This window comes from Aquarana catesbeiana, linkage group LG04 (genome assembly GCF_042186555.1).
Source record: "Aquarana catesbeiana isolate 2022-GZ linkage group LG04, ASM4218655v1, whole genome shotgun sequence".
Taxonomy (NCBI): Eukaryota; Metazoa; Chordata; class Amphibia; order Anura; family Ranidae; genus Aquarana; species Aquarana catesbeiana.
The window spans coordinates 589,041,459-589,065,416 of record NC_133327.1 but is presented as its reverse complement, the minus strand read 5'-3'; the positions used below and the strand labels follow the sequence as shown (position 1 = coordinate 589,065,416).

At 41.9% G+C, this 23,958-nt stretch overlaps 1 protein-coding gene and 1 non-coding gene across 2 annotated transcripts in view; both read left to right on the top strand.

Moving 5' to 3' along the window:
- The window catches only part of LOC141140706 (bifunctional protein GlmU-like), a 138,584-nt gene that overhangs the window by 25,827 nt on the left and 88,799 nt on the right, over positions 1 to 23,958 (top strand). The gene's annotated exons all lie outside the window — the stretch shown is intronic.
- On the top strand, positions 9,428 to 9,542 carry LOC141142032 (U5 spliceosomal RNA). The gene has a single exon (XR_012244282.1). It is a non-coding gene; the product is annotated as a U5 spliceosomal RNA (small nuclear RNA).

The following is a 23,958-nucleotide window of genomic DNA, read 5'->3' as shown; positions in this document are numbered from 1 at the left end:
AGAATGCAATGTAGTTGAGCTTGTAATATAACAACTGTGTCAATCATTATAAGAATCTGCTTAACCAAACTTTTTTTTTTCTAAGGCTTTAAAGTGAAGCTCACTCAATTTTAAACATTTAAAAGTAAATGCCCTGTTTAGAAAGTACCTGCTAGTACCTTCAATAAATGTAAAAGCCTTTGCTGTGCCCTCTCTGATTATGTTTTGTTGTGTAACTGGGGTGTGACCTTTCTTGACCTAAAGAGTAACTCCACTTTTGTTGAGAAAAAAACAATCCCCTCTGTGTGATCTATGTACTGTGCAAGGATTTTACCAAACTTTGTTGCAGAGTCTTACCTGTTTCTGATCTGAAAGCACAGCCCCTTTTTTTTGGTTATGTTGTGTGCAGAGTAATGGGAGTGCCTTATTCATTATAAGCAGCTGGTGCACTTTCAGAATCTTGATGGAAAAAAAGTTGCAGTGTCTGCCTCCCTTTAGAAGTGATAAACCATTAGGGAGCACGTCGTTTTTGATGAGATACTCCCTAAGGGTTAACTACTTGTAAAGGGATGCAGATACTGCAATTTTTTTCTCATCAGAACACTGACAGTGCACCAGCTGAAGCTGAACCACCAGAGTGCACTCTAGCAAGAAAGAATGCCTCCAGGTTGCCATATTGCACTAAATTTGATAGAAAACAGTAATAGAGGGGGAAAACCTCCAATGGGGACACTAGTGACTCTGGTGACACCCCGGAATTCCCTCACTTTGGAGGGATTTCCTCCCACTTCCTGTTTAGGCTATGGGACAAGACGTGAAGGGAAATATTTTGTAATGGGACATGGGTGGAAAAGAAAACCTGACAGGGGTTAGTTTATATAAAAAAAAATTCCAAAATGAAAAAAACTTTGCCTTTAGTAACACTTTAAAGTGGCTGTAAACTACTGACATGAAATAAGAAAAAAGCATATCCCTCTATAGTGTGTACTTGTCTCAAATCCAGAGCAGTATGTGTCTTTTCTCTCTGCTGCCTCATTCCTCTGTTATCTGCATGAGTCACATCTGACAAGGTTTTCATGACACCAAGAGAAAAAGGTGACAGGGGAGGGACACTCCAGCACACAGCCTGTGATTGGCAGCCTCAGCTCTGTTCCTGTGTGTTGTGTGACGGGGGTGTGTCCCTTCCCTCCAATCAGCTCTCATTAATCTCTGAAGAGTGTAACTTCAACTCCTTGTCCCCTGCTTTCTGAAGCTCAGAAATGCAGTGCAAATTCTGGACTTTTAACGGCTGTACAAAAGGAATGGCTGCAGACGAATAGGTACAACTTATGTTGGAGGATTTGTGTCATGTCTGTGTATCACCTTGTCACTTCACTGGGTATATGTAAAGGTTTACAATAGACGTGCACTGCCGAAAAATTTGTTTGTTTTCGTTTCATTCCTTTTTGGTTTTTTTCGGAAATTTGAAAATTCAGAAATTGGGAAATTTGGAAATTCGAAATTTCGGAATTCAAAAATCTGAAAATAAGAAAGGAAAATCAGAAAATTAGAATGAAAATCCAAAAATTCAAAATAATAACTAACTAACTAACTAACTATTAAATTATAAGTATTTCCTTTCAAATTTGGCTGTTAGTGAACGTAATGAATACAAATTTATCTGACGTTACGAATTATCCAAAATAAAGAATGCCACATCTAAACAAATGTAACGTAACAAAACAATAATAATAGGTTATTAATATTATTGTTATGTATTATTAATTTGTTATGTTCCATTCATTTAGATATGGCATTCGTTATTATGGATAATTTGTAACTTTGGATAAATTCTTATTCGTTATGTTCACTAACAGCCAAATTTAAAAGGAAAATCCAATACCTATACTTTAATAGTTAGTAATAGTTAAGTTATTAGTTATTATTTCAGATTTTCGAGTTTTCGGGATTTTGAATTTTCAGATTTTTGTTTTTATTTTCTGAATTTCGTTCTTTTGAATTTTCGGATTTTCATTCTTATTTTTGGATTTCCGAATTTCGGAATTTCCGAATTTTTGAATTTCCGAATTTCCGAATTTTCGAATTTCGGAATTTTGGAATTTTGGAATTTAGAATTTCCGAATTTCCGAAATTTTTGAATTTTCGAATTTCCGAATATACGGAAAAATTTGGAAATTCAGATATTTCCGAATTAACGAATTTGTAACTAAACGAATTGCACACGTCTAGTTTACAACCACTTTTAATTAAAATATGGCTTGTGTAGCAATTGTATATGCTATACTATTTTGTTATTTGCTTTTTTTCCTTATTTGCTTTGTTACTCTTTAAAGTGTATCTAAGGTACTTTTTTTACATTTTGATACAGTGTCAAGGAGTTAGAACCCCTGTCCGGATTTTATTGCTGCCTGTATCCCCACTGGGGATATTCAATGTTTCTGTTTGTCCCCAAAGACCATTGTCCCCAGCAGGACTGGGACAAGGTCATCTAGAGCCCAGGGTGAACATGCCAAACTGCACCCCCCAAAGATGTATATCCACCCCCCTGCTGCAATCCCCTTCCAAGCACAAATCTTTGTCCCCCCAGCTCAAATATACCCCCCCAAAAAAATTCACCACTCCTACCACAAATCCTCTACCCCTAAAATTTCCCCTCCTAGTACACCTTCTCCCCCACCTACTTCAAATCCCTCCCTCCCAGCACAAATCTTTTCCTTACCATCCCCCCTTCCAACACAAATCTTAGCACCCCCACAAATGTCCCCTCTTGGAACAATACTTACTCCCTGATGCCCCCCAAATTCTCCCATCCGACACAAGTCCCCTCCCCCCAATCTCCCTGTGGTGTCCCCACCTCACATGATACCACAGTGCCCAGGGCAGCCACCCCTCCTTCCCACCCCTTGTCCCAGCCCTGGTCCCCAGGATCCCAAAATTGTGAGTTGTTATTAGAACAGAAAAATAGGGGACACAATGGGGACACTTCTTTCAGTCAAAACTGTCTATAAGATAATTTCTCTCACTTGTTATCACAGGAAGCAAAGGGAAATCTTCCCATTGGGACAGATGTGACCAAAAAAACAAAAAAAAAATCCAAAAGAGAAAAATCCAAAAACTATTCGTATCCATTCATAACTCTATCCTAAATAAAAAAGTGTTGGCTTTAGATATACTAACTGCAATCCAATAAGTATGTCTTTACTGGGGATGTGTCATCAGACAGTGGAATGGCAGATGGCAGGGCTCAGTCAGAGGAAGTCAGGCCCCAGTAACAAAGTATAATTGAATCAGAGAGGGCACAGAAGAAGATTTTAGTTTTTGAAAGAAAATTTGTGTGAAAACTTTAACATGGCATGTAATTTGTCTTTTGAATCATTTTGTATATGCTACACTAATGTCCCTATTAGTGTAGCGCCCTGCTCCTGATGGGCAGGTGCTATCTGTGTAAATTTAAGTTTGGCTGAAGTCATAGTTTAGCTCAGACTAATTATGGTAAATTTACTGGTTTCTGTATCAGTTCAGCTGGGTTGTGTCAGTTTCCACTTGACCGTGGGTGTCGCTGTGGCCCCCGGTAAGTGTTGGAAATGCAACAGGTTGGATGCATTGGGTACCCTTTTTACTCAGAAACAGCGGAGTGGGAGTGGTTCACTCACTGTGCATTCTGGGTGAGGGTATTTAAGGTATTTAAGGTACAGGTGCCAATTGGTCGGGGTCTTTTTTTATCACTGTCCCTGACCTGAAGGCCCTCCTGGCCAAAAGGGGGCCTGGGCAGCTCTGTTGCCTTGGGGCCGGCTGGCCCGAGGCATTGCTACTACAGAAGTAGGCCCAGGAGCTCTGGGGCCTGCTGATCCAAAGGGTGGTCCTGTGCTGTCTTGCCTGCGGGGAGAAGCTGATTGGTTGGAGGAGGCCAGGGGAGGACTTCTCTGGAGGTGATCGAGCAAAGTATGCTGGTATCTCAGGAGGAGCCTGGAGACTTAATCGAAGGATGCAACCTGGATCACCTACCTCACAGTATCGCTGGATCGGCTGAAAGAAACTGGTACTGTGCAGTTAAGCTTTAACTCTAGCAAAAGTTGGTTGCACCGTCCTGTGGCAGAGGATTGTGTAACGACCGCAGCGATTATTGTTTCTCGTCAAGTCTGTGGCAGAGACTCTGTACGAGCATTGCACCGGCTGCTAGGTCAGTGAGAGAGACCTATCCGGTGAATGCTATATCCAGTTGAGGGAACCTGTTTGTCCTCTGGATAGAAAAAATACCCTGATCCGCAATACAAGGTACCTGAATCCCCCCTTAACCCTCCATCCCTCTAGCTGACATTGAAGAATAAAAGTATTGAAGAAAAAGAAACTAGTAAGTGTTTGGTGCAGACATCATTAAATCTTTTCTTTTTAATGGGACCCCTGTGACGGATATGGTGTAAGGGTAAGGTAACGGTAAGCCCAATAAAAACCAGCAGCTCCTTCGGGGGTAAGTGCTACATTAGTTATGGTGAGATCTAAAAAGATCTCTTTTTTTTTTAGTCAAGTAAATCTAAAATGCTGCATAAGAATATGTTTTCTTTTATCAAATCCCATCAGTTCAAGGCTCCTTTTTCTTACTACCTGTTCTAAAAATCCTGTTGTTAACAGGGATTGTTAGCTCTAAAATCTACAGTAAAATATACAAGCACAGGTAAAAAAAAATGTTTTGTGAAGGGGTTGAATACTTATTTCAGTCATTAAAATCAATTTATAACTTTTTTAAATGCGCTTTTCTGGATATTTTTGTTGTTATTCTGTCTCCCACTGTTAAAATAAACCTACCATTAAAATTAAAGACTGATCATTTCTTTTCCAGTGGGCAAACGTACAAAATCAGCAGAGGATCAAATACTGAATTAAGAGAGAAGGCAGAGACACTCTCTTACCCCTCTTATCATTTGCAATGGTAAAACCAAAAGTCTGCAAGTCTATACCTGCAATATGGACTAGAATGCCCAAATGTAAAATATTTGTTTGCTCACCTGGTCAGTTTATATATGCTGAGCCAAAACCCAGGAACACAGTTGTCTTTTTTTTATATAAGTTGCTACAGCCAAACTTTTATAAGGCTTTATTATTGTATTATTTCTAATCTGTATTTTAACAACGATTGACACAGTGACATATTTGCCTCATTTAATTATGATAATATTTTGTTATGTAGTGTGTCAGTGTTATAATTTTCTTATCATGTAAATTGTAGGGTAAATCATCCAGTAAAAAGGGTCATTTAAAAGTATAAATTGCTTTCAGAATAAAAATAATTAGATGGCCTTCACACTGACTTAATGAATAATAAATTTGGTTTGGGAATATACCTTTATTTGTACCATGTGTATTTAGCCTATTAGTAACTATGGATGAGGTTCAAGTTCACTTCGAATCCTGTGTGTATGAGGTTTGCAGACCCAGCAAAATAATGTGGGTTTTTGGAAAGTAGTAACCATAATGCAGTGCCTGGCTTTCGAATGGCGTTTAGAAAGCAAAATGTTGTGTATGGTGGTGGTGGTGGTGGTGGGAGTGGGAGTGGGGTGGGGGCATTATCTTTTTTTCATCCATTTTATATCTTAATGCTGTAGTCTCTGTACAGCATGTCCTGTCCACATACACTACCATGATAACAGGCTGCATGTGTCTTTCACGGGGCATATTTCATAACTGTTGATGGCTGCAGTTGTTTTTTAAAAGGCTTCCATGAAAATGCAAGGTCCATTGTATTGAAGCCCAAAAATGATTTACCAATAAAGATGTTGCTAAAAACAATTTGAAAATGACTTACCTCAGCCCCGACTTCTGGTATTTCCAAGAGGTGTATTTGATATCACCATGTCTGAGCAGGGGCGGATCCAGAGTCTAGTCTCGGGAGGGGCACTGCCAGAAAATATATTTTTTTGGGGTACATTTATCGGGGAAGTGGCTGGTGTTGGCGCTTCAATCATCACGGCACCATGGTTGTTATGGTGTCAGGATGATTGAAGCGCATTATTACTATAATTACATTGTTATAAAAAATTAAATAGTTTAACTCACCATAATGCAGAATCAGTGGGAGCCCCGAGTGTGTCACTTGCCACGTCACCTGTCACCAGATGCAGATTGTCACTTGCCACGTCACCTGTCACCAGATGCAGATTGTCACTTGCCACGTCGCCTGTCACCAGATGCAGATTGTCACTTGCCACGTCGCCTGCCACGTTGCAGATTGTCATTTGCCATGTCACTTGCCACGTCGCCTGCCACTGTGCAGATTGTCACTTGCCATGTCACTTGCCACGTCGCCTGCCACGTTGCGGATTGTCACTTGCCACGTCGCCTGTCACCAGATGCAGATTGTCACTTGCCACGTCGCCTGCCACGTTGCGGATTGTCACTTGCCATGTCACTTGCCACGTCGCCTGCCACATGTTGCGGATTGTCACTTGCCACGTCACCTGTCACCAGATGCAGATTGTCACTTGCCACGTCGCCTGTCACCAGATGCAGATTGTCACTTGCCACGTTGCGGATTGTCACTTGCCACGTCGCCTGCCACATGTTGCGGATTGTCACTTGCCACGTCGCCTGTCACTTGCCACCTGCTAAGGTGGTCTCTTGTGTCCCAGAGACAGGCAGCAGAGAGATGATGTAATCTCTCTGCTGCCGCAGCTGCCTGCGGGGGGAAGTTGAATTGCAGGGATGCAGGGCGGGCACCGGGTGGTGAGAGATGATGTCATCTCTCTGCTCCCCCGCCCGCCGGCTCCCTGATTGGCCAGCAGGCAGCAGCCCGCCCACAAACACATTGGGCGGCGTCTCTCTCTCGCCTATGGAGCCGCCCGACGGCTCCCTCACTTACGGAGCCGCCCAGCGTCTCCCTTAGTCACGGAGCCGCCCAGCGGCTCTCTCAGTCACGGAGCCGCCCAGCGGCTCTCTCAGTCACGGAGCCGCCCAGCGGCTCCCTCAGTCACCGAGCTGCCCAGCGGCTCTCTCAGTCACCGAGCCGCCCAGCGGCTCTCTCAGTCACCGAGCCGCCCAGCGGCTCCCTCAGTCACTGAGCCGCCCAGCGGCTCCCTCAGTCACCGAACCCCCCAGCGGCTCTCTCAGTCACGAAGCCGCCCGGCTCCTCTTTCACTCACGGAGCCGCCCGGCGGCTCTCTCACACACCCTGCTCTCACAGTCACCTGCATTTCTCGGAGGGGGCAATTGCCCCGTTGCCCCCCCCTGGATCCGCCCCTGTGTCTGAGATGGTTTACAGGCAGGAGATTGTGGGAGGTTGCGCAGAATATTGTCACCCCATAACACAAAGTGCTTTAACAAGGACCTTTACACCAGTTGTAACTTTCATGAAAACTGGTGAATAAAATAAAAATAAGCTTTCTAAGGCTAAGTTCACACCGGCATTAAAAGCAGGCATTAAAAATGCCCCTCAAATGCCTATGCACATGATACAATAGACAGCACATAGTGCTGTTCACACTATAAAAACATGAAGCATTAGCGTTGCTTCAAAATTGAAGCCTCATGTCAAGTCAGGAGGCGTTTGAAGCCTTTCATTGCCTCCCATTCAAGTCTATGATAACGCTTGTCAAACACTCTGGCAGGCATTTGCGGTGCGGTTGTGGGGCGTTAAGTTTAGTTTATTTACTGTAATAGAATTTGCATTTGTGAAGCAGTTTTAACACGCCTTAATGCTCATCAAACGCTTCAAAACTCTAATGCCCATACTAACGCTATAGGAGCGTTAGAAATGTTGTCAAGTGTGAACAAGCCCTAAGAGATATCATGGTAAAGCTAATCTAATATGAGCATTTTTTTCAAATCTTTAGACAGGAGTGGGACAACCAGGTAGGAAAAAATGTATAGCAGTTGCCAAAAAAAGAAAGAAAAACAGAAAGATACAATACCAAGAGTCATAGCAAAACAGGTACACTAACAGATAAAGTGATATAGATAATATAGGACTGAAGATTACATCCTCCAACATCATAAATAATTATTCCTATGTTTGGAATTGAATCCTGTAATTTCTAGATCCAATACTGTAAAGAGTAAAACCTGATGCTTACTCCAAATGTATTAAACTTATATCTTTCCTAAGAGGAAGAAAAAACCCAGACTAAAGTCAACATCCATGTGTTACTACCATCAACACAGTGGGGTGGGAAAAATATGATGTTTGTCTGGGGTACAAAAATAACAGATAACATGTATTTAATGTAACCATACTCATTTAAGTTTAAAGATACTGGGAGTTCGAAAACATAAGGAAGCTAATATGAGCTTTAAGTGTTTGGTTTTACTTCTATTTGCTTGAGTTAAAACTATGAGTACTGGGGTACATTTTCTTATGTGCCCTGTGTGCCCAGGTCTGTACAACCAAAAATCATTTTAGGAACCAATATCTTTTTGCAACAACTGATTGAAAGCTACTTCAATTTTCAGTAGCCTTAGCTACTTTTTCTATTCATTGGGTTCTTTTTATTTTTTATAAAAAAAATGTTTTTGGTTGGAATGCTTAGTGTGACAGGAAGTTGTTGCTAACAGTCTGCTCAAGGGTGCATTTTTCCACAGTACCTTACTGCATCCTTTGAGGAAAAAACCTTCTCTCCCTCGTAGTCATGGCCCTATTTTCCCCAATATCTGAAAGGATGCTTGTGCATTACCAAGACCATTGTCAGTGATTGTGTGCTTGAATAATTACTTTGACTCTTCATAGCCAGTTTGCGGGGCTATGGTGAGATTAGGAGAAGAGAAGGAGAAGAAAAAGTGCGCATTGGCAGCACTTGCAGATAACTGACTACTCTGTGCCTGGAAGGAGAAATAAGATAAAGGCTTTGTCAGCCACTTCACGAGCTTTTGCATAGCCACTCTGAAATAGAAAAGACAGACATGCCCTGACTCTAGATGGTGCTGCCTGACCATCGCTTTGTTAAATTTAATGGGAGTAGGGGGATAAATATGTGGTGCTTTGGTGCACACTTTGTACACAATCTATCCTAATAAACTATTTTACCACTGGCCAATTTGTACGAAGTTGACAGCTTTTACTTTTTTTTTTTTTAAGAATAAACATTCATATAGCTTTTAGATCTGTTGTGGCTACTACAGCCATCTGTTAGTTCATACCTGTTACCACTTGATAAATCAGGTGTCACAGCCAAAAGTATGTATTAAAGCTTCTTTTCCAAGTTACATTGAATCAGATTGGATTGCTGCTGGCTGTGTTTAAGCCAAGCTAAATGTAAAAGTTAAGAAATCAATTACACGTCCAAAATATGTGATGGCAGAATACAATGTCTCTGATGCTGTCCATGAGAATCATACTGTTCTGTAACACTGCATAAAGCTTGAGGGCATCTCCCAAGCATATCATTTAAAGCGTTGGTGTTTTTCTGATGTCACCCGCAAAGTCAAACAAAAATGTTTGGCTTTGTTAAATATCCCCAATAATATACTCTAGTTTCTATTCAGATCGAATAAATCTTTCGCCTTTTACTAAAGATTTCCATGGAGGGGAACAACCATGAGTTTCAGAGAATTTTTTGATGCCTAGCTAAAGCTGGGCTTAAAAAAAAAAAAAAAAAAAATCCCCAATAGCAGTGATTAGTTTAAAATGTACGCTTATGACAACATCTTGTCTATTATCCCTGGAAATGGACAGAATTTAGTATCAGGATGCCCCCCTTTGACTTCAGAGGAATTCACAGCTATGTTCACATTGCATGGATTTCAAGCAGGAATTGATAAACCTTCTGTGAATCGATAGCAGGTAAACCTTCTGTGAATCGATAGCAGGCAGATTTGCTCATGGATATTAGTGACCTTTGAATTGTAATGTGGTATCATATGTGTAACACCATGCATTGTTACTGAGAATGCAGAACTTTATTTATCCACAAGGTGGCAGCATTGAGTACTTTTACTTGCCATAGCCTTAACACAGGTGTTTAGAGTCTTCTGAGAGTTGTAGGCTAAACAGTAAACCTGAAGCTGAACTACAAAGTCCATGAGTAATTGCCAAGGGGTGGGAAAAGAAAAGAGTATGTGAGTGTTTGTGCTGAGCTGTGCTATTCCCGAACAGTCTGAGTTGTTCCAGAGTGTCGAGTACAGCTGAGGAAGCTGAGGAGGAGACTGTTAAGCTGAACATCACGTGTCGCTCCAGAGAGATCGTTCAGCTTCAGGGGTATGGGAGTCGCAATCAAAAGGGGGCCCCCACAGCCAGATGACAGTCGCTTTGCTCAGTTGTCACGGGGGACTAGATGAGGGGGTTGCATCATAGCTACCAGTTAGATTTAGTTTGTTTTGCCAGTTAGGCTTGCTGAGACTACAACATTCTTCAGCATTTGCATTTAGCAGAGACAAATATATCTTCGCCCTTTATTGCTGACAACCACCATAGCTTGTTTGCTATTGTGGCCACTGCCCACCAATTGCTGAGCTAAGTCACCTCCTTTGCTCCCTGCTAGGCAGAATTTGTCCCTGTAGCTGCATTTACTTCAGCCCAAGCCATTTATAGAGAGCACTTTTGCTGTTCAAGTTCAAACTTTCCTGTTAAAGTGAACCGCACCTACAATTCCACTATCCTAAACTAACCCTAGCCAGCAACTTCATATTTTTAAAGCAAACTGTAACAACATGTTTACATCTTAAAGGGACCTATGCCAGTAACTTTGGATCTGAAAGGAAATTCTCATATTAACTCTACATCCTAAAGGGACAGCACCTTTCATTGCGCACCAACATAAGGGGCCCAACTAAGCCTGCAGAAGAACCAACCTTCAGACTGTTTACACTCAGGGTTAATCCTTTTAGAAGTACTGGTGTGTAGGAGGTCTAACAGATTTTTCAGGCTTAAACCAAAGCCCTGTACACACGATCAGACTTTCCGACAACAAAACCGTAGAATTTTGTCCAGGGCATTGTCTCAAACTTGTCTTGCATACACACGGTCACACAATTGTTGGCCAACAATTATGAACGTAGTGATGTACTAGACGTACTACATGGTTTTTCAGCTCTTTAGCGCCACCCTTTGGGCTCCTTCTGATAATTTTGTGTTAGTGGAAGTTTGGTGAGTGTTGATTTATGCTTTTCTTTCGCACTTTTCATTTAGCTATTTTCAGTTCGCGTTTTTCATTTCGTGCTTTTCAGTTTGTTTCTGAATGGCCGTTCGTCAACCAGACATGTTACGGAATCGGAGGAGATAATGTGTTATTTATTATTGGCCTTGGAGTTATTGCTTTGACATTATTTTTTTGGTTGAATAATTATTTGATTTGGTATATTTTCTATATTTTTGGATGTATAGAATGCACTTTTTGGTTAAGTTCTATTGGCAGATAGCATGTCTAATTTTATTTGTTTTTTCTTTTTTTAATGCACAATAAAAAAATTGTGTAGAATAATACTTGGCTATGTGTTTTACTTAAAATGACATTTTGGGAGTAGGCAGTTATCTTTTAAAAAATACAATGTAAAATTAACAAGGGACACCAACATAGTTCTATCTTTGATCTTAAAAACTACGGGATAATGGTGTTGTGTTAACATGCCAAAATAAAAAAAAAGCATAATAATATTATTCTTGATATCACTAGAAAAAAAAAGGTTTGAAAATGAGTTTGCAATAACTCCATCAGTATCACCAGCAAAGCAGCTTCATTATTATCCCATTAAAGAACAAGAGAATATGCGCTGCATTTCGAGATTTCATAATTTTCCACGTCACGAATGTTAATTCTCAATTACGAACGCTGGTTTACAAGACCGAGCACTTCTGGCTTGTCCTTGCTTCCGAGCATGTGTGTTTGTACTTTGGACTTTTGTCAGATGGACTTGTGTGCACACAATTGGAATATCCGACAACATACATTTGTTGGCGGAAAAGACATTCTAGCCAACATTTGTTGGCGAAAAGTCCGACCACAATTGTCCGATGGAGCATACAAACGGTCAGATTTTCCGCCAACAGCCAGAGATCGAACATTTCCCGTTGGAAAATCCGATCGTGTGGATGGGGCTTTAGACTCTCTAGACTAAGGACCTGCAATTGAGTTAGCCTGTTGTTTCCTTGCTAACCTAATATGCCTCACTTGGGGAGTGATCTTTCAGTCAGAGGGCTATTGTTTGTCTGTGCTTAGGGATGGGCGAAAGGTTCGGCCCGAGCATAGGTTCGGGCCGAACTTTCGTTGTTCGGTCGTTCGGCAAACAGCCGAACAAACGGGTCATTTGATCGTTTGTTCGCCCCCCCGAACCGACCACAATGCATTGCCGTGCTGAACAGTGCATTGCAAGCCCTGATTGGCTGAAACAGTGAAAGTTTCAGCCAATCAGGGCACAGAGCACTGTCAGAGTCATGATTGGACACTGTCATCATGACTTTAGTGTAGTGAGGAGGACCATCATTCAGCTTTGCATAGTGTGCAGCTAGAGTAGGGACAGCTCAGATAGTTTCACTGTAGTATAGTGAGACCGTGTCATTCATACATACATTAGTGTAGAGTAGGGACAACTCAGATAGTTTCAGTGTAGTGTAGTGAGACCGTGTCAGTAATCTTTATATTAGTGTATAGCTAGAGTAGGGACAGTTCAGATAGCGTCAGTGTAGTGACGGTTGAACACCATCTATTTGATTGCATTACTGCTAGATTAACGCCATTTACTTCTGTGTGCGTTACTGCCAGTTTAACACCATATAGTTTTGCGTGCGTTCCTGCCAGTTTAACGCCATTTACTTCTGTGTGTGTTACTGCCAGTTTAACGCCATATAGTTTTGTGTGCGTTACTGCCAGTTTAACGCCATATAGTTTTGCGTGCGTTACTGCCAGTTTAACACCATATAGTTCTGTGTTCATTACTGCCAGTATAACGCTATATAGTTTTGCGTGCGTTACTGCCAGTTTAACGCCATATAGTTTTGTGTGCGTTACTGCCAGTTTAATGCCATTTACTTCTGTGTGCGTTACTGCCAGTTTAACACCATATAGTTTTGCGTGCGTTACTGACAGTTTAACACCATGCAGTTCTGTGTGCATTACTGCCAGTTTAACGCCATTTACTTCTGTGTGCGTTACTGTCAGTTTAACGCCATATAATTCTGTGCGTCACTGTACATTTGGCGCATTACATTGTAGTATATTCTAGTGTATCAGTGGCGTGTGTCTGTGTAATGTGAGTACTCAAATTAAAGTGCACCAAACACCTCTTTACATTGATTAAAGTGCATCTATGTACAGATTTCAACTTCTTCTTTACACTTGCTTACAAGCACCGCCCCCTCCCTCCCAATAATGTCTGGGAGGACAACAAGGAAAGGCAGACATTCCCTTGGCACTGTAAGGGGGCCAGCAACAAATGTGTCCACAGGCAAAGGTGGACGAGGTGGTCAGTCCTCAGGCAGGGCATCATTTCCTCTGTTTAGTGAGTTTGCCCGTGCTATCCAGCCACAGCATGCAGAGGAGGTGGTGGACTGGCTTACTAAACCTTCCTCATCCGCGTCATTCTCTGTCACACAAGCAGAGACAAGTGTGCAGTCCCCTGCAGTTGCCAGAGTGGATAAACCTGCCTCCTTGTCCACATCTATTCCCGCCATAGCCCCAACATCAGCCATTGAGGAGTTAGCTGAGTTATTTGACCACAGCGTCAGCCACTTGCCACTTGATGATGCCCAGCCATTACTGGATTCAGATGTTGGTTCTGAGGTTGAGGATGACAGGAACATGAGCCTAGAGAGAGGGAGGAACACTGGTAGACAAATTGGCATTCATGTTCCCCAAGCCACAGCGTATTGCCAAATTGTCTCAAGTGGTAATTATGAAGATGGAGGAGATGGAGATGATGATGATGATGATGATGAGGTCACTGTTGCGACTTGGGTGCCAGATAGAGCAGAGGAGGAAACTGAAGGTGAGGCAGCACAACCCCAAGGAGGCCGACATCAAGAAAGAGTAGAGAGCAGCCACCCTATTCCATCACATTCTGCAGCTGTTATCTCCCGGCCTACTCCTCAAAGCTCAGCTGTCTGGGCCTTTTTCAGCACATCTGCAGCAGATTGCACTGTTGCTATCTGCAAACTGTGTCTCAGGCACATCAAACATGGCAAACTGTGTCACAGGCACATCAAACTTGGCAAAAACACCAACCATTTGGGCACCGCATGCCTAACAAAGCATTTAACGTCCAACCACTCAGCCCGTTGGCAAGAGCACCTAAAAGCTACACAAAAGGGGCACAAATCTGTCCCTCCTCCTCCTCCTCCTTACCTGCTTCATTCTGCCCCTGTGATACCGAGTCATTACCTTTCATCAGCCTCCACTGACAGGGATGATGGTATAGCACAGGGTTTCCCAGGTCCTAGCAGCACATCTGCCAGCAGCACACCAACAGCTGTAGACTGTTGCTGGCAAATGCCTCTGCCCCATCTGCTGCAGTGGAAAAAAAATAGAATCCCTGCCACTCACATGCCCAGCGTCTGAATGCAAGCTTGTCAAAGCTGCTGGCTCTCCAACTTCTGACTTTCAGCCTGGTTGATTCTGCCCCCTTCCGTGAATTTGCACAATGTGCTGTACCACAATGGCAGGTTCCCAGTCGCTACTACTTTTCACGTAAGGCCATTCCAACTCTCTACCATCACGTAGAAGGGAATGTTCTGGCATTGCTGGGCAAGGTAGTCAGCTGTAAAATCCACCTTACTGCTGACACGTGGTCCAGCAAGCATGGGCAGGGACGATATATTTTGTTCACAGCACACTGGGTAACGGTGCTTGCAACTCAAAAGGATGCAGGACAGGGCTCAATGCTGCAGCTTGTTGTGCTCCCACATCTCCATACAGCTGGTGGTGATTATGCCAGACCTGTGAGCTCTACCCCCTCCTCCTCCTCTTCCGCCACCTCCATGCCCTCCTCTGCAGAATTGTCCTATGAACATCAGGTACCCCCTAAGCGTTCAAAGGGCTATTCCCAGAGTCAGGCTAAAAGATGCCATGCAGTGCTTCAGATGGTGTGTTTAGGGGACTGGAACCACACTGGAGCAGAGATTCTTGCAGCTCTGCAGCCACGGGCCCAGAGGTGGTTCACACCACGCCAGATGGAGCCAGGAATAGTGGTGTCCAATAATGGTTCGAACCTCCTGTCCACCTTTAGACTGAGAAAGTTAATACATGTGCCATGCCTGGCACATGTCCTCAATTTGGTGATGCAGCATTTCCTAAGTACGTACCCAGGGTTGCAAAATGTACTAAAGCAGGCCAGAAGAGTCTGTAGCCATTCAGGTGGTCATACACAGCCAGTGCTCAGTTGGCTGAAATTCAGTGGGAATTCCACCTGCCCCTTAAACCGCCTGATTTGTGACATGCCCACCAAGTGGAACTCAACTTTGGGAATGCTGCAGCGGCTATACATGCAGCAGAGGGCCGTCAAAGAGTACCTATGCCAGTACGGCATGACGACAGGCTCAGGCTGCCTCTGCTTTTTTTCACCACGCCAATGGCTGATCATTAAGGATGCATGCACTGTATTGTCCTTTGCGTGGCATTATGGAGAGGGCACTGGAGGCAGAGCAGCAGGAGGAAGAGGAGGACTTCCTTTCCTCTCAAGGCCCACTTTATCCAGACACCATCGTTCCTATGTCACAGAACACACAGGAGGAGAAAGAGGAGGAGGATGAGGAGGAGGATTCTGGCACTTTCATAGGCTTCGAAGAAGAGGAAGACATGCGTCAATCTGTAAGCAATGCCTTTCCAACCCCCGGACCCTTGGGTGTAGTACATGGCTGGGAGGAGGAAGTTCCAGATGCTGTCATCCTGAGTGACCCCGAGGAGTCTGCTTCTCAAGCCTCGGCAAATTTGAGGCACATGGGCAAACCTCATGCTTCAAAGCCTGCGAAAGGACCCAAGAATACTTGGCATAAAGGAGATGGATGATTACTGGTTGGCAACCCTCCGTTATAAGGGGGAGGCCTCAGAACTCATCCCATCCCCACAGAGAGTGCGGAAGATAAAATCTCTTAACCTCCCTGGCGGTATGATTATTTCGGATTTTAGGTGCTGAAAGCGGTACCATTATTTTGCACGGAAATTTGGCGTTTTATATTGTAGGTCTGTAATTCTTAGTAATAACACACTTAAATCTGTCCAAACAAGAGTCTAGTAGATATCCCGGGTATGATAAAGTTTGAAACACAAAAACATAAATTATAATATAATAAATAAAAATAAATAATTAAAAAAAAAAAAAAAATAATAATAAAATACATTTCCCCATGATTTACTATCGCTCAATTCTGCAAGTGTTCTAATTTACTATCGCTGTTTTCTAGCTGGTCTAAAGCCACTTTTGATGTAAAGGGACACTTTTTGGTTGCTATGGACAATCTCCAGTTTCCAGGCAGAAAGAACAGTATATATAACATAAAACTGCATGCAGGGCATAGGACAAAAGGGATGGGAAATAATTTCATACAGTACTGTAATCTGTAAGATTACAGTACTGTATGTGTTATGATTTTACAATTTTTTTGAATTTGCCGCCAGGCTCCGCCCTCGTGCATCGTGCCGCTCGCAGGGAACGGAGCCTGGCACGGAGAGGCTTCGGAGGAGGACAGAGCCCGCAGACACAGCGGGGGACATCGCAGGATCCCGTGGACAAGGTAAGTAAAGCCACACCAGGATCCTGCGATGTAATCTCGAGTGTGGCTCGGGGTTACCGCTAATGGTCCTGAATTTTAACCCCGAGCCACACTCGGGAAAACCGCCAGGGAGGTTAAAAGAATTTTATTGAACATTTTTCCTGACTACAGTAGATTACAGTGTCATGGAAAACGTCATTTTGAGTCTTCTGCTGGTCAAAAGAGGAGCGTTGGAGAAGGCGTCCTCCTAAGTGAGGCATTTCAGAATTTCCTTGCTGCCCAGGGCTGACAGCTTCCACATCCCATCGGCAGCATCTGCATCACATAGTGGACGATTACCTCGGGGCTAAAACAGAGATGGAGAGCTTTCCAGCTGACGATCCACTGATTTACTGGGTCATGAGAATAGACCACTGGCCAGAACTTGTCCAGTATGCTATTGAGTTGTTGGGCTTCCCTGCATCCAGCGTGCTTTCAGAACGGGCATTCAGTGTTGCAGGAGATTTCATTACTGATCATAGAACGCGTCTGTCCACAGACTCCGTGGACCGTTTGACTTTTATAAAAATGAATCAGTCCTGGATTACCAGCTATGAAGCCCCTGATGCCGATGTCACTGATTAAGTCTTTTTGGGATGTAGAATCTCTGCAGGACTTCGAGGCTGCCTAGCTTTGAGGGTGTTCAATCATTTCATCTGGAAGAATGCTTTTGGTATAGGTTTCATGGGCACAATTAACACCCAAAGACCAATTTTTCATCACCTGTTTGACAGGTGCATATCATTGCAATTTTTTACAGCAAGGCCAATTCTTGCTTTCATCAAGAGTACCTCTACAGGGTTATGGTGGGAAGGCGCCACCGACACCCAAAGACCAAATTTTTACATACCCGTTACTTCTATCCAAAGTCAAAGTGACACCAGAATGTATCCAAAAAATCTCTAATCTTGTTCCCCGTGCACTACATTGTGGCCTCATCCTACACAGAGGCTCCCCAGCTGTTGCTGAGAAAAATAAAGGCAGCTTGCTGGGAAAATTTCACTTTTTTGGCTTTATAAATGAAATTATTGCTGAAGCAGATTCTAGACATGGTACAGATCTGCCACTTTACAGGTAGACTAAGGGGACCCCACAGGCACTATATTGGAAGGATTTCTTCATTTTTATGCTTTCACTTTAAAAATCAAAAAATCACTGCTCATTTAAAAATTACGTTTATCACAAACTTTTTTTTTATTGATACATGTCCCCCAGGGCAGGACCCGAACCCCTATAACCATTGTATGCCAAATTACTTGCATATAAGCCTTCAAAATGGGCACTTTGGATTTTTGATGTTCGGGTCCCATTGACTTCAATGGGGTTCGTTATTCGGGTCCGAACTTTCGCGGTGTTCGAAAGTTCGGGTGCAAACCGAACAGGGGTCTGTTCGGCCCATCCCTACTGTATTTGTGCTCTTGGTCCTGCAGGACATAGGTGGCCACACTTTAAAGTATATTTGACTGTACTGTATTTTTACTGTGTTGATTCACTGTGGTTTACCAGCTAACATTCAAATTGTTGCATTGCTTTACCATTATATTTTTATCAACATAACGTGTTGGTATTCTCCTGTGTGACTGCCAGGAGACCACCTGGCCAAGGTATTTTTGTGGTGTCAGCAGGGTGGGGCTCCGATTAGGGCCAAGGAAAGAGCAGAGGACCCAAATCTATCAGTGGCTCCTTCGGGGACAGCACTACATATGGGATGTGGGTGTAATCACTGATATACAAAACTGAGAACACCACAATGCACAATAAAACTGTTAGGCTACTTTCACACTAAGGTGCTTTACAGGGGCTACAGCGCTAAAAATAACGCCTGCATAGCGCCTGTAAAGAGCCTCTCCTGTCTCTCCAGTGTGAAAGCCCGAGTGCTTTCACATTGGAGTTGTGCGCTGCAGGATGCTAAAAAAATTCCTGCAAGCCGCATCTTTGCAGCGCTGTAGGAGCGGTGTATAGACCGCTCCTAAAGCACCCCTGCCCATTGAAAACAATGGGGCAGCGCCGCCAAACCCTTTTTCGGCCGCTAGCGGGGTTAAAACCGTCCCGCTAGCGGCCGAATAGTGCCACTAAGACGGTGCTTTACCGCCGACGCCCGCCCCCCTAGTGTGAAAGTAGCCTAAGATAAAAAACACTCATGCACTGTTTGGACTTTACAAATTAGGAAAAAAAGCAGGTTTGGTGTAAAATATGAAGTTAAAATACATATGTACCTGTATACTTTGACTGTGTAGCTTGCCTGTTACTCATTTATAGCCATTGTAAAAGATGAACCTATGCTCATTTTGAATACCCAATCATGTGAAGGGGGAGAAAAAAAACATGATTTTTGCTTGCATTGCATGATTGGATGATGGAAATGGACACAGCTTCATCTTATTCATTAAGGTAAATGAACATTCACTTCCCAAAGTGTACATCACCTTCTAATTTGAACATCCACCTTACCAATTGAGTCGTCTGTTTTCCGTTAGTCAATCACCCTGTGTATTCTCAGTTCACTGTTAATTATGTACCTAACTTAGCTCTCCTTTCCTGTCATATGTACCCTGACTCAATATTCAGCTCTGTATTTTCAGATTTGTCCACCTTATTTCAGAGATGCATTAACCACTTAAGCCCCGGACCATTTGGCTGGCAAAAGACCAGAGCACTTTTTGCGATTCAGCACTGCGTCGTTTTAACTGACAATTGCGCGGTCGTGCCACGTGGCTCCCAAACAAAATTAACGTCCTTTTTTTCCCACAAATAGAGCTTTCTTTTGGTGGTATTTGATCACCTCTGCCACCTCTGATCACCTCACCACCTTTTTGCGCTATAAACAAAAAAATAGTGACAATTTTGAAAAAAACGCATTATTTTTTTACTTTTTGCTATAATAAATATCCCCAAAAAATATATAATTTTTTTTTCCCTCATTTTAGGCAGATACGTATTCTTTGACATATTTTTGGTAAAAAAAATGTCAATAAGCGTTTATTGATTGGTTTGTGCAAAAGTTATAGCGTCTACAAAATAGGGGATAGTTTTATGGCATTATTGATTTTTTTTTTTTACTAGTAATGGCGGCGATCAGCGTTTTCTATCGTGACTGCGATATTATGTCGGACACATCGGACAATTTTGGCGCGATTTTGGGACCATTCACATTTATACAGTGATCAGTGCGATTAAAAATGCATTGATTACTGTGTAAATGTGACTGACAGTGAAGGGGTTAACCACTAGGTGGCACTGTAGGGGTTAAGTGTGTCCTAGGGTGTGATTCTAACTGTGGGGGGAGGGGCTGTGTGTGACACTACACTGATCACCGCTCCCGATTACAGGGAGCTGTGATCAGTGACAGTGTCATTAGGCAGAACGGGGAGATGCTTGTTTACATTAGCATCTCCCCATTCTTCCTCACCGTGAGACGATCGCGGGTATCCTCGCGGACATTGGGTCCCCGCGATCACTGTCACGGCCTCTCAAAGGGCAACGTACTGGTACGTTAATCTGCCTGTACGTGCCCTTCTGCCACAGTATATCTGCGTGAGACGGTCGGGAATCGGTTAAAGCAGAATGGGAACCTAGGAAAGGTGGCAGTTTTCGCACCCCATACCTTCAATTGACATTGATTAGGATTGCAATAGGCAAAGATTAGCTGTATGTTTGAATTGCCTGTATTGGTATGGTACCACTAGATACCAACTTCCTGAAAGTACATCCTCCTTTGTAATATTACCTTGGCTTAATGTAGGAGCATGAAGATTATAGCTGGGCCCCCTGGACATCCTCTGGGTCATAGAAGTTTGTTCAGGTTGCCCTGTGGATGATCTGGCTTCGCCTTGTTTATGTATCCTATCTGCTATTCCTGGTTCAGACTTCCAATTGTATTGATGTTGCCTCTAAACATGTGCACTACCAAAAGATTTTTTTTTCGTTTATCGGTTCATTCTTATGATCGGCATTCGTTACTTCGGTTTATTCGTAACTTCAGAAGCATTTGTATTCCTTACGTTCCATTCGTTTAGAAGAGGCATTTGTTCCTTCGGATAATTTGTAATTTTGGATGCATTTGTATTCGTTACGTTCACTAACAGTTACTTTAGCCAAATTTGAAAGGAAATTCCAATACCTATAATTTAATAGTTAATAATAATAATAATAATAATAATAATAATAATAAATAATGATAATAATAATAATAACAATAAAAACTATAATAATAGTTAATAATTTCATTACAATAGAAAATACAGATTTCGGGTTTACGTTCTTCTGATTTTCGTTGCTTTGGATTTTCACTTTTTCTGAAAATTTGTTTTTGTATGCATTCATCAAAAGAGTTTTTCGTTCATTCGGATGCTTCCAAATGAACGAATATGCCGAATTTCCTCTGAAAACAAGTTTTTAAGGAAACTAATAGCACATGTCTAGTTGCCTCTGCATGACATCTATTTCTGTTTTTCCAAGGGTATTGATCTTGCTCTTTTATGACATCTCTGCTCAGTTACAGCAGAGGTTCATCCAGTGGTAAGTCCTGAAGGCAAACCAAGCGTGCCTCAACATATTGAGATGATTTATTAAAAGATTAGAGACTGTTCACTTCGGAAGTGGAATAGTCACTTTGCAAAGCAAATGTTTAGTGAGCTTAGTAAATAAGGCGAATATGTGTTCTATTTTAATTTGCTTCACACATAATTTGGTATTCTGAGTGAACAGATTTGACTTCTTTAGTTAATCAATCTCTTTGAGTTTTAGTTAAAGAGTTCTCACTGTCTATGTTCTATCTTATGTTTTCTGTCCCTTGTTTCCATACCGGTCTCAAACCCCTTAAAATGCAATCAACATGTCCCTTCTGATCATGGCTACTGTGCATACCTATTGAGCCGAATATTCAAATGGTTCTGCCATGTAGATTTTCTGGAATCTTTATTCCATAGAAGCCATGTTTCACTTGTGTACTGCCATGAATAAATAATTCTACATGTTATAGAGGTGGTGCTCAACAGGCAACCTCCGAGAGCTTTCTTGTGATGGTAGAGTTGAGAATAGAAATTGACTGGACTAAAATTACAGTGTTTCATTGTGGTCTTCTGGCAGCTAGTGGTAGTGAGGTGGTAATAGGAAAGACATTGTAACAATAAAACATGTACACTTTATGTAAATCAAAGGATTAAAAAAGGCAGCAATTTCTGGTCACAACCATTCAAATGTGGAAGGATGTGTATTATAATATCTCCAAACAGATATTTCTTGCAAAATAAAACATATTCATGTCTTCCATGTTAGAAGTCATTTGTTTCATGATAACAAAATTAGACGTTTCTTAACGAACTCCAAAGGTAACATAAAGGTGAGAAAAGAAAAGAGTACAGAAGAGGAAAGAGACAAGTAAAAAAAGAAGGGAAGAAAGCAGGCGATGCATTGGAGGCCCCCATTCTAAACTATTTGTTGACGCCTGAGAGATTTATATCCAAGGTTTCCATGTTTTGTCAAATAAAGGCATTTTATCATTCAAGATAGCAGTTAAACTTTAATTCACCATAATCCACAACAGTTTTGCTCTAAATAAGTTGAATAAAATGGATAAGGATTTCCAAGACCTAATGGTTGCTATTCTAGCTACTAAGGGGTTAAACACTTTCTCACTCTATAGAAAAAAAAAATTTGACTTTACATACACTTTAATGGCTCTCCATATAATAAAAGTGTTTAGCTGATTTGTGTAGAACAAGTGTTTAGAGGAGCATTCTTTTCACATTCTTTAATGGGAAAATGCATGCAGCCTTCATTTTCCTTGCACCTCCCCCCACTCTTCCCAATAGGCCCTATACAAGAAGAGTGCACGGCAGAAGAACTGATTGCAATTCTGCACCAACACTTATTGAGAGCTCTACCATTTTTAGTGCCAAAGCTAGATCATACTCATCATTCCTTTTTAATGGTCAGATATTGTCAACCCTATAAAATCTGGAGTACAGTGAAGATGTCCCTTGAGTGCGGTCACAAAAAGGTAAAGGTAATAAAAATCTATTGTTTGTTTTATGTGTAACTTATTTCATTATTGACTGGTAAAGCAACATCAATAAACTGCTCCTTAAGAATGTTTTTCGACTAAAAGAGCCAAATGGGTCAGTCAAATGGATGAGATTGTTTTCTACTGCTGTAGAAATCAGTTACATAAAAACAATGGAAACTAGGAAAAAACTAGGAAAAAAGTTTAAATTTTTTTTTTTTTAAGAAACTGTTGAAGGTTTGTTAGCCCTGTCTATTTTTTTATTGCGGTTTGTGTCCCTTCTGTGGAGATAGAGGGGGTTATTTATGAAAGGCAAATCCACTTTGCACTATAAGTGCACTTGGAAATGCAGTCGCTGTAAATCTGAGGGGAATATCTGAAATGAGGGGAAGCTCTGCTGATTTTATCATTCAATCATGTGCAAGCTAAAATGCTGTTTTTTATTTTCCTTGCATGTCCTCCTCAGATCTACAGTGACCGCACTTCCAAGTGCACTTGTAGTGCAAAGTGGATTTGTCTTTTGTAAATAACACCCGGAGTCTCTCTATTTATCCTGGTCACCTTTGTCTCTAGAACAGAAAGTGACTGGGAATACAATCTTTTTGAATTGTAAAAGAAGAGGAGGTGAGGGAATTTCCTTTTACATCATTGGGTGTCTCTGGGACAGGACATAAAGGGAAATATCCCAAATGGGACACAGACAATGAAAACATAATCCCAACAGTGCTGTTACACAGGTGAGTGTATCACATGCTTTGCTATACCCCAAAGTACTGGGTGTTCTCCTCCATTCCAGTGGCTAAACAGAGCAGCAGGGTAGCAGAGCTGCAGGTTAATAAATGCAGCTGGGGGATCAGCCATTTAAGCCTACCTGTGCTTTTTTTTAAATAAAGTTTGTATGCTTTAAAATTTCTGTTAGATTATTATTTCTATCTGTGTTTCTATTAGGGAGATATTTACCTACTTTTATGTCACTGTGACATGAAATGCGTGGGCAGCAGACTCTGAACTCTCCCTTGTTGCACTAAAAATATGTTTTTACTTGTGTCACTTTTGCAGAGATTTCCCTTCATTTCCTGTCCTGACAGGAAGTTGGGAAAAATCTTCCCATTTTGACCAGGTTGCATTAATAATCCGATAGAACCTTTTACTTCTGTTATACCCCAAATCAAATAATGTATTACAAATAGTGCAGGGCTTTTAAAGCAAACCTGTTTTTTACATCCCCAGTTAGATTTACTTGTAAAATTTTTATGGTGAACTGAAGAGTAATTTAGCAATTATAAAAACCACTGAATAAACACTGAAAACTCTG